At 31.9% G+C, this 17076-nt stretch overlaps 1 protein-coding gene across 1 annotated transcript in view; it reads left to right on the forward strand.

Moving 5' to 3' along the window:
• Nucleotides 1–17076, forward strand: part of LOC138131369 (neuroligin-4, X-linked-like) — a 112742-nt gene that overhangs the window by 49749 nt on the left and 45917 nt on the right. The window lies entirely within an intron of this gene.

Genomic DNA, 17076 nt, shown 5'->3' on the forward strand with positions numbered 1-17076 from the left:
CGCATATGTATATACAGGGTGTTTGAAAATTGCTAGTACAAAAAAAAACTGTGGCATCTGGAAGCCCTAAGAAATCCAAGAAACCAATTTTTAATTTTTTAAAACAAAAGGGATAAAGTAACCCTATTCCTGCATATTCTACGCCTCAGGCGGGGCAATATTTTTTAAACCTTGGTAACCAAGCGTGATGATCGTAGTGATAATGAAGGACTATACAACAATATGAAAAATTTATATTTTTTTGCAAGATCTTGGCAACCACAGATTGACAGTTTAAGAACATCAAATTTTTTATTTCGTTATTGCTTAACAACGTGAAGTGTCTTTTTAAAATACCTTAACTCAGTGGTGCACTAACAATTTTAACCCAATTTTTAGTAATTTTTATCTCGAAAACTAGAGGATTTTTATTAGAATTTTCTTTTGCCGATGACTTCAACTCACCATCACCAATTACCAGGTTTTTTTTGTACTAGCAATTTTCAAACAGCCTGTATTTCTTCGTTTTTGGAATTTTATATAACGATAGGATTATCTTGCTCGTGCTTTATAGTTACTTATTATACATATGTCTTATTAAGCATCTAAGACACGCAAGAAAATTTTAGACACGAAACCTTGAGTATTTCATTTTTCTTGTGTTACTAAAACATTAGCGTCTTATGAATCCCATTATACATCTAAAATCAAATAATCATGCCTTCATCATAACATGGGTTCTAAATAAATAAATTGAAATGACCGACACAGAGTAAACCAGATTGATTTGTACTTCGATCTTTATAGTCGATTGGATCGAAGGAGTAGAAATTTTCTAAATATTAATAAGGATGATTTTCTGAATTACTATCTACCTCTTTAGGAATGAACCTGATGATAGTGAGAGAGTGTCCGGAGATTTAATATTAGAAGTAATAAACTTTTCTAGTCTTCTGTCAACTTTAGTAAATGATGAAATACTTCTCATACAGGGAAGTACAAACTTTTTTTGTTCCAACAACTTATTACAATTTGTTATAACTTGCTTTTATCCTATATAATTTCACTTATTTCGACGAAATTGTCATTATCCTTCATTAACCTTTATTAACCTTCTGTTGTCCGGAGATTTAATATCAGAAACAATGAATGTTACTAGGGTTCTATCAGTTTTAGGAAATGATGAATCACTCTCTCACACAGGTTTATACAAAGTTATTTTTCTAACAATTTATAATAAATTAGTCGTAACATGTTTTAAATATTGTTGTAAATGAAATGAACTTCATTTAATAAAAATTAATTAAATGAAGATTTTAAGTGAATTTAAGTCGGAGGTCCACACATATGAACTTTTATCTACTGTACACAATAGTTATTTTCATATGAGTAGCGCTGTCAGATCACTTTTCAGGTATGAGACCGAATTTTGAAGCACGAGGCGTCAGCCAAGTGCTGCAAAACAGGCCGAATACCTGAAAACTGACAGCGCACGAATATTGAATAACATTTTTCGTGTTCGTTTAGGCAAAGTCTTAAAAAACATTAATTTATCGTAAATTTTGAGGTTATCTTTGACAGATGTCAAGTTAAGTATATAACCGGGAAAGTTTATGTATTTAGTTATATACCACTTTCCTGGTTATGTATCTCAGGAAACGAACACGAAAAATATTTTGGTTTCCAAGTATTCTGAGTAAATGTTTTTACAAAAACTTTTCTGAAGTATATCTATTGTTATAATTTTTTCACGGAAGCAACTAGTTTATTTGTATTGAAAACTTACAACAAACATATATACCTACCATACTTTTAAGCTTCTTGGTTCTCATGAAAGATTGAAATTATTAGTTGAATAACAAAGTTAACTTATGCAGCGTAGTTTTTCATAGTGCAACATAAACCTTTTATTATGAGCCTGAAATATAGGTCTTTATTTATGAACAAGTAATAACTTTATTTTTGCTATTCATTGTTTAAATTATAAATAAGAAATTGTGCACATACTAGATATTTGTTTTTAAAAACATAGGAAAATATTCTGTTATCAGGACGCAAAATTAAAATCTATAAAAGTGTAATAAAAAGCAAATTACCATTAAAACTGTTAATGGTATCATAAACGACAAATTATTCTCATAAAGATATATAAACATTATTTTTGGTAAATGTTTTTATGTCAGTGCGCTGTATAAAATCAAAATTAATTAATATTAATTTTTAACGTATTAGAGTCATCAGAAATAATTACTTTTTAATTGGATCATACTGTAAAATCATATTATATAATAGTTTATAAAAACTAAACTTTGATTAGATAAATAAGAAACAAGCTTTAATAAAAAATTTAATAAGTTTTGCAACGGTAAAAATCTGGCCCTATAAACTCGTACCAACTGAATTTTATTTAAAAATGTTTGGTGTGGGCATAAAATGCCTTGGTTGAGTTCGTAATGGCACGCTGTACCTTCAATCCCTTAAAAATACTCCCTAGTGTTTTCAACGAGACGCTGTCGCATCTTTTACGTTGGTTTACGAAAATAACATGTATTTCTCTTCAGCATATTGCATTTTCCTTTCACCGTTTTCCCAATTGCTAAACAATGCGATTGTCAGACTTCAGTAACGGAAGCAATCACGACTAAATGGAACGCTTTCAGTTCAAAACTATTCTTTACAACTAACAACTAAAATTCCATTTTGAAAATAATTTTAAATTCCAATTCAAATCAAAAACTAGGTGAGAAAAAACAGTGACACCGGTTTCACAAGTCACTCTTCTTACTTCGACGGTGTTAAAATAGCAGACCCACCACTAAAACAGGCGGCGAAGTAGAATTATTTTTGTTTATGGCCGGGTTTCAATTTTTTCGCAAAACCATTAATTATAAGATAAGTAAAAATGGATGACGTGTAATAAATTAGTATCCACATGATCGATGGTTAGATATTGGTGTTGAATTTTGATGAAATAAAATATTTTCGACGTTGGAGCCACTCTTGATGGAAGACAAATTTTCTGGCAAACTAAGTGAGCAATCATTTGTCACTGATACAACGCACATTATTGATGTGGCTGAATATGAAATGTTAGACACGCCAGTTCATTTAACTATCGGTGAATGTAAGTGTCAACATCTGTTGCATGGGGGTGAATGCCGCATATATCAAACCCATGTTAAACTGAACACTGCAAGTTTAGTTATTTATTTATTATTTTTTAAGAGGGTGTTTCCTCTCTACAGACGGAAATAATTTTGTGGCGAAAAGAGCTGAGCCTTGATTCGTGTTTACATCGATAATTATTTTGTTCTGTGATGACTTAAATTAATATAATCTGCGGAATTAGTAAACATATCTCAACACTCAGCAGAATTATCTCTTGACGTTGCACGTAAATTTGGAAACATCCCTTATTATATACGCAAATATTATCATCTTCTCCTATAAGTAGAGGGGTTGTTAAAGCAAATAGGATTATCTAAAAGTAGTCATATTTACTGGCTATCACGTTATAGTATAATTCCGAGATTACATTAAATCTACATTTAACTATAACACGATTACCACTTTCAGCACAAAAATGCTTTATATCTGTTAATAACTAATTACCTAGCTTTAATTTTCATCTGTACCTAATACCGGCTTAATCCCCTATAGATTAGCAACGGCTAAAGTCATGAAAACCATCTATGTTTGTGATTTTTCCATTATATTTTTAAAATAGTTTTGAAACAGATTTTATGAATAACACTATAAGGAAAAAAGAAAATCCTCTTTTTTATTGTTTTTGCAGTAAAATACTGTTTCAATTATAAATTTTTACTGCGTGAGTAAATTAACTCCCTTAATATAGCAAGTTGTCGCCGAAAATCTTACTTCCTACATAACTCTGAAGTCAATTGCAAAGGGTAGAAAATAAGGAAATATTCAGTTCACTGAACCTCTAGTGTTTCCTACACTGCTTGGGGACTATTTAGCCTTGCATGAGAAAATTGAATTTACACGACAGGTATCTAACAAATTTAATAAAAGTGTTTAAGAAATTTCTAGACTTTGTCTGAGGATTTTAATTACGTAGAATGTAATTAATTAAAATGTATTTGATCTTATAATAAGAAAATTCTCAAGAAGAATCCATTTTTAGACACTGTTGATGTAATAATATTTCATATAAGAAATTGGAGAGTGATTATTCATTTATAATTTAACTTAGTATTTTTAAACACCTTGATAAGTAGGTAAACTACTCGTAGATTGAAAAATTAAATTGAAAATATTATAAGAATACTAGCTGTTGGAAGTTCACTGATGTGATAAATAGATGCACTAAAGAGGATTATTCCATCACGGTCATTGCTGTAGGTACCTCTACAATATATAACTTGTCTTCCTTTTTTTAAAAACATGTTTATTAAGACAAGACTTCTCTTTAAGAATATATTTTTCTTGGATTATAACTTTTTAAATATTATTTGTAGTCTTGTGAAGCGTACATATAATTTCTCCTTTTTTCCAATTACATACTTGTCATGGATTCTGAGAGACACTTCTTTTTCAAAGATAATCATTTATCAAAAATAATGAATGTAGATGGATCCGAAGTTTGGTTTACAATTCCAAACCTCTAATACTCCAGGGCAATATGTTTCTAGAGAAAGTCACGCCGAACTGTGTTTAGAAACAGTTCGACATAATATAACTGTGTTAAGGGTGCATCTCCATACATCCGAAAGATCGAAAGGGCTATTTCCGAAGGAGACAGCACCAGATCACTACTGTCAATCTCACGTAAAGAGTCTGCAACTGACTCAAATCTTCCTTTAAACAATTAAGGATATTTGACTGAACCTGCTTAATATAACTCAATCAAATGTACTGCTATTCAATTAACGATAACAATAAACAACATGAATATTACACTAAAAAATTTAAAAAGTGCTGCACGTTTTAAATTGTGTGAGGCAAGTGATCTCGAAAACAGAAAAAATGTAAATTATCCTTTCAAGCTACTTCTCCATGTTTCCATATTTATGGAAGGAATACTTCCCTTATATAAATAATTTATGTAATTTATTATGTATGATCTATTATTTTTGAATCATTTTAATGTATACGATATTTTATAGTACTTTAGTGTTCTGTATGAATATCAAAATGTTTCATCATAATATGGTTCTTGTGGGTAATCAGAATCACATAATATTTAGCCTAATGTTTTATTTTTATGAATAGTCCGATTGTTATGGATATTTGTATTATATATCAAGATCTGTAGTTGTTAGGTTGATTAATTTAGTTTTTGTTTATTACCCAATATTATCTATTATTGTCAAATAAATTGCAAATTTAATCATATTCAGTCCAAATTTTAAAACGAAACGTGATTCTGTTAGCGGCAGAAACAGACTAACAGCAAATTATTATGTGAAACTAAATTGGAAGACTCAGATATGGTTTTGTTCCCTGTTTCAGCTTGTCACTTTTTATTTGGATGTTTCGTTTATAGACTTTATTAAATTATTCTATTTCTTAGTTGCTACAATTCGTTTTAAAAGTGTTTTAAGATCAAGACATAACCTAAATGAATTTATTTTGTTACGAGATTTGACGTAAGTATACTCTAGAGAGAACATTTTATGTCCAAATAGAGACAAAATTTGATTTAAACCATCCACGAGTACATACTAGGAGTGTTACCGAATAGTTATAAGTTATAACTAATATTTCTAATATTTTATCAAGTTTCTTCAGGTTGTCTAGTTTGTAGGTATAATTCAAATTTTCTATTTTATATTTTCTTCTTATCTTTTTGAATTGCTCTCCATTTCATGCCTCTAAATTTTCTTTTCGCTTTATCACACATACTTACGGGTGGTTAAATAATGTTGCTGTTTGCACAAAGAAACAAGAAAATTAGTCAGAGAATATTTAAATATTCACTAGCTCCTACAATATCCACTTGAAGAAATCTATTTCTAGAAGTTGAGTTTTAGGTAATTTTTCACTTGGCAAAATGTCTAAGATCTTTTTACAATGTATTTTCTCAACAAATATTTTTCTTTGTTACACGATACTACTCCCAGTCGTTCTAAAAAGTTCTTCTGCGCCAGCCTAGTGCATAATTTAAAACTATCTATTCTGTCAACATTATTAAATTTTATCATATTTTTCCCATGAGGTAGTTGCGAAGGAAAATCTTTGTGTGCAGTAAACTCAACTGCAGCAAAAAATTAATGCACAATGCTTCATAAAAGACGTCTCATCATATAAAACTCGTGAAATGAAAAGGTGGCATAATTTTTTCGGGAATTTACTAAACCATCCTGGATTTGGCGGATGTAATTCTGTCGATTTTCCATGTAACGTGGTGACACTGCACAGAAACGAACTATGTAATTTTAATCGACGGTACAAAACTCATTCATGCATCATGCATGTGTTCAAATCGTTCGAAATTGTCGGAAACGTGTACGGCGACTGGTTAACATATCAAGCTTTCCAAATGACGGTTCTTTTAATGTGATTTCGGTGTAATTTGAATCCAACTTTGCGTCAATTAATAATAATTGCTGACATATTGATATATTCGAACGCATGATAATACACAACGTTTCATATACATAATATATCGAGATGATTGTACATGACTGGCAAGATGGAAATTCAGGGAAACTACAATTTCCGAGGATAGTGGCTGTTACAGCGGAAGGCCTTCCCACCTGTCCTTGTCTGTGTTCACTGACTCGACCTCCGGGGCTCTTATCGATCTCCTGTCTGTCCACGTTAACACTACTACGGTCCTGTTATAATCACGTTTTATAATTAATAACTGGCAACAGCATTGTGCATTATAATAACAGTAATTAGTATTGTCTATGCGTGCTTGAGAACAATGAGCACCACTAGGAGAACTCTTTTAAGCCGATTCATGTCAATTTCACGTCCAGGCTTTCGACAAAATCCCCAAACAAATCAATCTATTAGCTTTTTTACACTAGTAGAATTCCTTTTTCTTGCATTGTCATACTATGCTACGTGCACAATTCACATGCTTATGTTTACATGATAGTGGACGTTGTTTTCCAACCCTTTATTTGGATTCCAGTTTTGATCTCGTAAATTTTGCGCGGATTTGGTTACATACTCTACGGTTGTTTGAACAATAAAGAAAATAAAATTAATCCAAGCATAACACTTTCAGCGTTTGTGTAGCCGAGCGTTTTTATTGTCCGTAATGACCCTGCAATTCATACCTATATGAAGTTTTTGCAGACGGCTTCGGTTTTTTCAAAAATGATATTCTGTCTCGGGAAATCCTTCTCCGTACACAAATATTTATTTAACGCAAGAGTATGCTTCAAAAATTTAAAATGTAATTTTATATACAAAAATAATATTCTGTCTTATTAAGAGACACTTTGAAGATTATAACTTAATCAAAGCCTTGTAAAGAGGGAAATTTATCAAAGCAAACATAATTTATACATTAAATATCAACTACTGATACCCTCGCAATGATGATTACACACAGCTTGATTAATTAGGTCTTTTTAGAATTTTGTCTCGTACACTCGATAATTTCGTTACATAAAGAATCTGGTTCATTGCCACGAGAGTGCTTATTTTTCCACATTTTCAGGTTCTTAGGTTTATTTGGATGGGTTTGCTTCTGATGTCTTTAACATTACAAATTTCAAATTGCATGGTGTGAGTCAGCACATGGGGGACGTAATTTAGTATGTATAGTCATAGCATGGCATTATTTCGTCCCCAGCCGCCTCCACTTCAGAATTTTAAATAACACCCTACATTCTTCATGACGAAAGATATTATCTTTTTTATTATGTTAATGTAAAAAGTGATTAAAAACTATTAATAAATTATAAAAATAAGAATGGATTCAGTTAATAATAATGAAAATAATTTAGGACTTAAAATTCACATTCGGACTCAGAAATGTCATGAAATAAGCAATAGTTATTTACAGTAAGAGTGAGGAAGGCAAACCTTTCGTTCACGCGAATTGCGCGATGCAATTCAAGTACACGAAAGCGGCCTTACTCTCGAATACTGTATTTGGTTTTGTTCGATACCTCCTTTGAAAGTTTAAAACCAGAGTGACATCCACCTCAGATTTTGTTCATACGACATTAGTACATTACACATAATCCTGAAATCAAACAATGAAGCTATGAAGTATTGAAATTACAACGCCACGCGATTTTTCTGGCCACGATTTATTCAAACTTTATTTTTCAAACTCACAGTTCTTTTGTATTCTTGGAACATTCAGTCATTTTTTGCATCTCTCTTTACTATTAAATATTTTAATGTACCATTGCGGTTCATTTTCATTTTCTGAATGATTCACTTTATGTTATATTTATATTTTATTTTTATACCTTTCCATTTGCTATGCTATGCTACATACTCGTATTTTCCTATTTATCTTCTATTGGAATTAAATTCTGACAGAAAGTCTGACCTATTGGTTGTAGAACGAGATAATCTATATAAAGAGGGGTTAATATTTAATAACGTCTGTCTCGATTGGCTATTTGAACGAAGCTGATGGTATAACTATGAATGATCGAACTCTCTGTTTTCTCGATTGTTGTTATTTATTCATGTTTCTCCAGTCCCGTGCATGAATGAATTCTAATGAATCACTCAATCAATTTTATTTATGCCGGGTAACATAATGGTTTACCCACGTCCAGATTCAGATTCATTCGATGGAACAACGAAAACATTTAAAAGAGGCTTATAGAGTGTTTTTAAATCTAACTCCAGATAAATGGCGTCATGACAGCAGTACGTAGTGATCCAGTGGTAATTGATTAAGAGTTCGTCGTGGTAATTTGTTGGCGCAAAACTACTTTCTAAATAACTTTAGACTTTATTTTTCAAATTGTTAACTATATGAAATTTATTACCATGGCAAAACAGAAAACGAAAAATATTGATTTTTGGTTGTATAATATAAAAATTCTGAACAAGCCATTATAATTTATAACAACATTCTACAGGAAAAATGACATTAATAGTGTCCCTGAACTCATATTAGGTATTTTGTGCAAGTAATGTGCACATTTCCACTGAAATATCGTATTGATGAAAACAAACATTTTCAACTGCTCTTCTTGGATATCTCTGGATTTGCGGATAATTTGATGGCGGGAATAATATGAGCCGTGAGATTGGCGTTCTGGAAAATACCCAGTAACGCAGCATCCAGCAATTCCCCCTCATATATTAATTTTTTGTGGATGTTATATGTAGAATTATTACTTCCACCGGGGATTCTCACGTGACTCATAAAATAACGACAGTTATGTGAATTCACAGTTATGTAAAATGTGACCTCATCTGAAAACATTGCTTGATTTATAAAGTTGTCCCTTTCTATAATATACATGTACACATTTTTCACAAAATAAAGCATGGAAAAGAGATGAATTACATTTGGGTATAGGCATTTTCATTTCAGGTTTAAACTTGAAAATGTAGTTTTAACATTTATTATAGCCTTTAAAATATAGCTTCAGTTAGGGAAAATAAAAAGCTTTATTTAGATCAAAATTTAAGCCAAGATAATACACCATCTGATGATGAACTTATATTCTATTCTCCAAGCAGGATAACATAATCCTACTTGGTTTTGTCTCTAAAACTTATTGTTCGTAAGTTAGAACACTGCACAGGCGTTTACATTTTTTCAGTTATGAGCTACGCAAACAACCCAAAAGACTCACTGCGGTGTTGTTTTGGTATCTACCCACGATTTGCAAAGGTGATTCCTGATTAAAAAAACGTAAATGAACTAAAATAAACTTATTTACAAAAACAAATGTTAAGTTTGATTGGTAACGAGTATTCAGTGAAGTTTGTTTTCTTCTTTAAAAATATCTTAGGAGCCATTAGTTTAAAAATCATCAATGATACATGTGTAAATGGTAAAATGGTGTGCTATTTAACAAAATGGCAATAACTAAAACTGAAAGGGGCGGAAAAGTTTAAATGATGGGAAATATTGCTTAAAGTACTCGTATATAATTGAAAAGTGGCCAAATGGGTCTCACTTGAAGATTGTCGTGTGTGATCAGTCGAAAGGTCTTGAAGTACTAATTCCTACAAGGTACATTTTATTTTGTGGAAATAAATCTAACCTCTGCTATATGGTCTAGCCATCAAGAGGCACCAAAGCCAGCCAGTGACGCGCAACCAATGTGCGGCACTCCATTTGATTTTATTGTAATCGAGACGTCTGCAGCAAGTTGCAGCAATACTAGGTGTCGCAAATGATCTCTGAAGTCTCTTTAGTAACAGTCAGTTTCATTTCCATTGAATAAAATATAAATTGTCGGAATCAGTGAGTCAAGACCTTTCAGCTGATGTATCACACATGCCAATCTTGACCTATTTGATGACTTTCCAATCATTCTGTCATCACTGCTGACGTTGCTCGTTAGGTAGTATCATTGTATACTAAAACATTTGTAAATCTTTCCCAAACTAGAGAAAGTTATATATAGTCTGAAAATGTAATAAAATACAGACAAAATCTCGTTTTCAACAAAATTAAAATTTGAATGTTGCCTGCTAAGCAAGAACAATAGCCTTGTCTTTTCAAATTGTGAACACACTCGTGTATCGGTTGGCACAGATTCAGCAGCCGTTCAGAATGTTTCTGTTTTTTCAATTGAGTTATGTTATTTCTTTTCAGTTTTTATGTTAATGTCAATAAAATATTGTTTTGGTGCTGAATTGCGTTGCTTTATTGGAAACTGTTGTAAACATATTACTATTCATTTTATGGACATGCTTCAACGGTAAATATTATCTGTATATTTTCTGAATTATTTTCAATATTTTTAGAAAGACATAAATGCGATCGCGCGTTACATGATTGTTAACTGCTCATCACAGAATCTCGGAAAGTAAAAACACTCGACTACGTCCCTTTTTTTCAAACCGTTCTCCATTCTGTTAAATTGCACTTACCAGTTACCAGTCTCGTAATATACAATTAAACCATCCGTATATTGCAGTACAAAAAATGCCTAATTCAATATTTAAGTACATACTTTGATTTATAACTCGCGTTTGAAACAAAATTTACCTCAATCTTGCGAGAAAAGGATAAACATTTAATTTGGTTATTTTTTAACTAGCATCGGTCGTGCAGGAACCGCACAGACTGAAGTTTCAATTAGCGAAGTTTAGTTGGGTGTTTCTGTATTTTCTTTTACTTTGGCGGGAAGGCTTGAAATAATAATTGCTACTGATTCACTAACCGGAAGTAATTTGTACTTAGTTGTTTGATCACTTGGATTTAAATTATGGGAAATTATCTTCCGTGTGATAATGAGGTGTTTGTAAATACATAAAAACGAATCCACCCCATTAACGAATTTTACGAGTTAACGAACATCAAGACCGTAACTTGGTCTGTTCGTTGTTATAGAAAATTGACTGTATAATAAATGTGAGAGCGTCTTTCGAGCAGTTTCCTCTTTCTATAGAATAGCGTATGGCAATAAAGCGTGGAGCCAAAGTGGTCGTCGACTATTTTGGCCCTAATGTACAAAAATCATTGGCGGAAATCCGGAATTTCGCATGGAAAGCCGCTAATTGTAAACAAGCCATGAAAGATACTTTTTCCATTTCCGGCTTTTGATGCACTCCAATTTAAATTTGTGAATGTGTGGAGGGGCGTGCGTGTATGTATTGGCAGGAACTTGCAGGTAGTACAGTAACGGGTTCAATGTTTAAAGAGCGCCTCTGAGGCACCCGGTTCCTTTCACGTTCTACGACATTTCAGGACTAATAAATTTAGCCCGAAAGTCTGCATGGAAGCATTGTATATTCGGTCGTTCTTTAGCGCAGATTTATCGGCCCTGCACAACGCCCAACACGCTAGCGACGCTTTCGTCTCCTCTTCATCTCGTTAGTGCTATATCACTTCTTGAACCATTACTCTACTTAGACATCTCTTCCTTCCTAACCATGTTCCTCTAAGCTTAGATATGTATTTCGCTGGAGGTATCACCTCGTCACATAGGCCGCCACAAATGCCTAAACAAACGTTCTTCTATGTCAGAAGAGTACATCACAAAGTGAGAGGGTCTGCACCGAGCGGTTGAAATGTAACTACTCCTGGCTAAAGCACTGGTTATACACAACAAAAGCTATAATTTATAGAATCACATTGCATGCGATAGACTAAACATTAAAATTGTTTTGAAAATTCAAGTTTCTGAATTATTACAAATACCGCAAAGCAATAAATTGAATTAAGTTGACTTCGTAACTTAGTTAGAGTATAACAACTACATAATTATGTAGTTGATTAGATTTGGTAACGCTTAAGAATAATTGAATAGTATGTACCTATATTCTTATAACATAGCATTGCTTTTAAATAAATTAATTCTGTAAAAATATAAAGTAAGGTGTAATTAGTGGTGAGCATAAGAACTGGCCATGGCAAATGCAATAACATGCTGTTTCACTGGAACATTCCTGAAAACCCCTCCTGTGAATGCGGTGCAGAAAAAGAAACCATCCAACACATTGTGGAAAAATGTCCAGCTACGCTGTCAGGTTCTAATCAGAAGAAAAATGTCCAATTCAAGTTCGTAAATTTATCACCAAAAAGCTTTTGTGAAATAAAAAAATTTATCCGATTAAAAAACAAGGTCTTGTTATATTATTATCGATTAAAATTTCAATATTAGTTTTGAAAAAAAGATTATAGGAATAGTATTTACCTGATTGTACAAAAAATTAAATATGTTAATTTGATCAAATTTTATTTTAATTTTTCTAATAGTATTACAAGACTGTTGTGAACCAGAATTTTTGACAAAATAAAATAGCAATAATGTTGCCGGTCATTACTAAAAAATCAATTGCAACTTCATAAAAAAAAAGTTCTCCGTTGCACATGGAAGATTAAAGGAAATGTCTTCCTTGTGTTCTATTTTGTGTTTCTTTACATAATTTATTATGCATTGATCAGTAGATAATATTGGATATTTACTCGAAACGAGTGGAAGTCTAACTACAAATATTTCGAGCTGATAGCGAGGGTTCGGTGGAGCAGTCACATGCTACACAAACGAGGATATTTTTTCTTTTTCAGCCTTTGGAAGAATTTATGCGAACGCCCGGATTTCACCTTACCCCGTGTTTGGTTTTCCATTTTTAATGCCTGAAAGCTTCAAGGTGGCAGACATGCGTTGAATTAAATCGAGCGAAATGTAAGTGGCTATTCATCCACGACGTAGGGCCAGAGTCTTAGTGGTTGTGGCGACAGCCGAATACCAATTTGCAAGGGTGTCTCGTCCTGAGTTGAGATAGTGTACTTACATATACTAGTCTCACCGATTGGATCGACGCACTTCGGTCTTCTCGCCACTACTGACACTTTAATTAAATGACATCCGGACCAGTCCTCCGGATACCCAAACCGATGAAACTTTACATTTCTCTAATTGCTTCCTAGTCTAATTAGGGCCAGATAACTGCTAGTATGCTGTTGCAACATTCCGTTAGTCAAGGGCTCAAGCACCTAACTAGAATAGAATTAGATTATAAGTCAATTACCTTATGATTGGATTAGGTTTTATTCCGCGTTAATTTGTCGAGGGACGAAACTTAGGATTAAATTCGAAACACCAGTACTTTCAAGCAGAATAACTCTGTTAGCTTTACAGTTGTTGATACGCTCATATAACATTTACAGATCCATTTAATTTCCTACATTGATTAGACCATTGTCAGTTGATCACTTACTTATACCCTTACTGAACCTATTGTATGCTTCATTAATAAAGCAAATTATGTACTATTATTATATTATTTATTTCATTTATTTTATTCATATTTTGTTTCAGATTTTAATCTACGGGAGGTAAATTACTCAACATTGTGCACTCTCAATTTAACATTGAAGAGTCAATTGTGAACGCACCACTCGTCAGCCTGCAGAATAAAAACACAAACAACGCAAAAAGTGAGGTTAGATTTAAACAGCTGACCCGTGAACCGTAATCCGTGGTGTGTTCACAATCGACTCTTCAAGGCCAAATTTGAGGAGACATTTTAACACCCGATATATGTATTGTGGTAAAACACACCTATAATGAATTACCATTGTAAAATATTGTGTGATCAAATACATTTTAGATCCAGACTTACTATTATCTGATACGATGTTTCTATTTTTTAAACTTTTTCATTTGTGTGATTTGTTTATTCTTATTATTAATTTGAACGATTCTCGTACCATTATTTTATTTTTTATTTTTTCATTCTTCGTCTTCTCTACACCCCTGACACAATAATTCATATGAATATAGCTATTACTCTGAAAGTTTTTATTTTCCTCAGCTAAACTCACAAAGTTTATTATTCTATTCTATTCCATTCAATCTTGTCCAGTATGATGTTATTGTTAGGTAATGTTTAAGAGGTCTGACTTTTTATGTAAGAACTTTCCCTGAATTTTTATTTTCCATCCGTCTGTTTTATTTGAGCCATATGAAGTGTAATATTGCGTCTACAAATCCAGACAAAAGAACTCCATAAAGGTCTGAAAATCCGATATATTACGAGCTTGAATAATTGGTAGACATTTTCTGCAGCAACGTTATTATTTCTACTCTGTCATTACCAAATTTTTTGGATAACTCCCAAGTAAAAAGTAATATTTAAGAATAATGTTTCTCATTATTTGCAAAGTAGTTAAAAAGTAATATCTATAACGTATACACATAGGATGTTACCGCCGCTAGTGAGATTTAATAATTATTAAAAGAAATGCAATTAAATTTTAAATTGACTGGCAACTGAAAACACATAAGAACTTTCTAAATACGTTAAGAGAAGTTTCATTATCTACTCTGCAAGTTCTTCACGTGAACGTTAAATTGTCAAAATTTATCTTACTTGACCCACGTTAACTCCACTTAAAGCATTTGGATGGATCTTCAAAGTTTGATTTTATGCGAGCATTAAATCAACTTCACTTACACTAATTATAAAATTAAACGAGAAATCGGCGAACTAGAATGCACATTTGATGAACGTTATTTATTAAAGTTAATGACTTTGGAGATCTTGCGTTGACTGTGGTTAGAATATCTAAAAAATGACTTTGGAGTAATATGGGATGTCTGTTGTCGGATAAAAACATGATTTACTAAAAAACCCTATTTATAATGACTTATCTTGGCTGACCAAAGCAGTTTGGAAGAATGACCCACATCGTTTGAGGATCGATAATAAATGAATGCAATTTAGCATTGTCTGATGATGATTTTAATATTTATTATACCTCGGGGACCAATGATGTCGGAGCATTCCATAACATTTTGCGTAAAATCAGAGGATTATTCTTAGTTGAAACTGGAAATTAATTACGTATGTATGTGAATAATCCCCAGACCTTTGTAACAAGATAACTTCGTTTACGCCCTTCAAATTATATACCCATGGTACGCTTTATAAATATAATGATTTAACGATTCATTCTGAAAGAGTGTTCGTAATGACATTTTAATCACTTTCATCATAATTGCGTTAATAAAAATGATTACATTACAAATAATGGGGTCTTCAAATATCATAATCTGCTAGATTCCACTTCAGTTATCATGATTTTGATTGCCGCAGAACCGCAGGTCGAATAATAATCGTAAATTCAGACATTGTTACCTTCGCCGAGCTTTATAGATGCAATTATTCCATTTGCATAACGAACAATGTTGAAAGCATTTAAAAACGTTTGCATTGTCATGGCTTGTTTGCGAAACTACTTTCCGAAAAAATTAAATTAACATTGATTTCATTTCATCTGCTTCCAATGGAAATAAATAGATACAAAGTAAAAACAAAGCACGAGAGGGACAAAAACTCAAACCGTTTCATCAATGTTCATTATAGCTGCTGTTTGTCACAGTTTGTCGATTAATAATGTAAGATGACTCGACAAAATGTATAATTTATTTTCAGCTTTCAAAGCATTCCAACTAACATCACAACTATTACTATTCCATTTGCGCAGTCCAGAATAATCCCACATTTTTTGCTGCAACCACGGCGTCAGTAATTCACCAGTCCTGTTGCTGAATAAGTTCTGAACTCTGAACTTTAAAATTTTAAAAAAACTTCTTCATATTTTCATTGATAAAACATTTACCTTATATTTCCAGAAGATTGTGTCAATTATTTTAACAAAAAATAAACTGAAACGAAGCTCTTCTTAATTAAATTTTATTTTATATGCTTCCTCTTTCTATTTTTTTTTTTATTTCTCAAATATTTAAATAAGATAATTTTATCACGAAGAAAATTTAAAATGTTCTCAGAATTTTACATTGCATTAGCTGCGTAACAACCCACAATAACGAACTTCAAATTTCAACAATTAATTCTTTGTAAACATAAATTATATCAACTCTTGTTTTGCGCAAAATATTTTTCACTGTATACATACAGGATATTCCATTTTTTTTTAATTTACATTACAATTTGCAATGTCAAAATTGTATCAAGCTTTAAAACAAAAATTTAAACCTCTGTAAAATCATACAGACGCATAAAAAAAATGATTACGATTTCGCGTTGATGTTGATTTGGGAAATTATTGTGCAACATTTTATGGCAATAGTTTTGGAACACTTTGTATCAAAAAACACTCAAAGAGCGCTATGAATAAAAATAATTCAAAAGATTTCCTAAGAATTTGGAAAATATTTATGAAATTCTTCATAACAGGCAACAAATTGAATTTAAGAAAAGAGATGCGAACTTTGGCCCATAATCATCTTTGACTAATTTTGTTTATTTCATGTTTTATAAATTTGTAAATTCCATTTGGATCAGTAAAAATTTTATTTAAAAAGTCCCAGAGAAAAACTGATTATTATTTTTGGTAACATAAAATTGTGCTGTAAATTTTTACCATAGAAGATTGTTGTTTTCTTGCTTGAATTTTCATTTAGGATTGTTTCAATATTTTTAACATTCTGTTAAATTTTTGTTGACTGTAGGGACATTTTGTACAAATAAATTATTTTATCGATT

The sequence above is a fragment of the Tenebrio molitor genome, chromosome 5 (genome assembly GCF_963966145.1).
Source record: "Tenebrio molitor chromosome 5, icTenMoli1.1, whole genome shotgun sequence".
Lineage (NCBI taxonomy): Eukaryota > Metazoa > Arthropoda > Insecta > Coleoptera > Tenebrionidae > Tenebrio > Tenebrio molitor.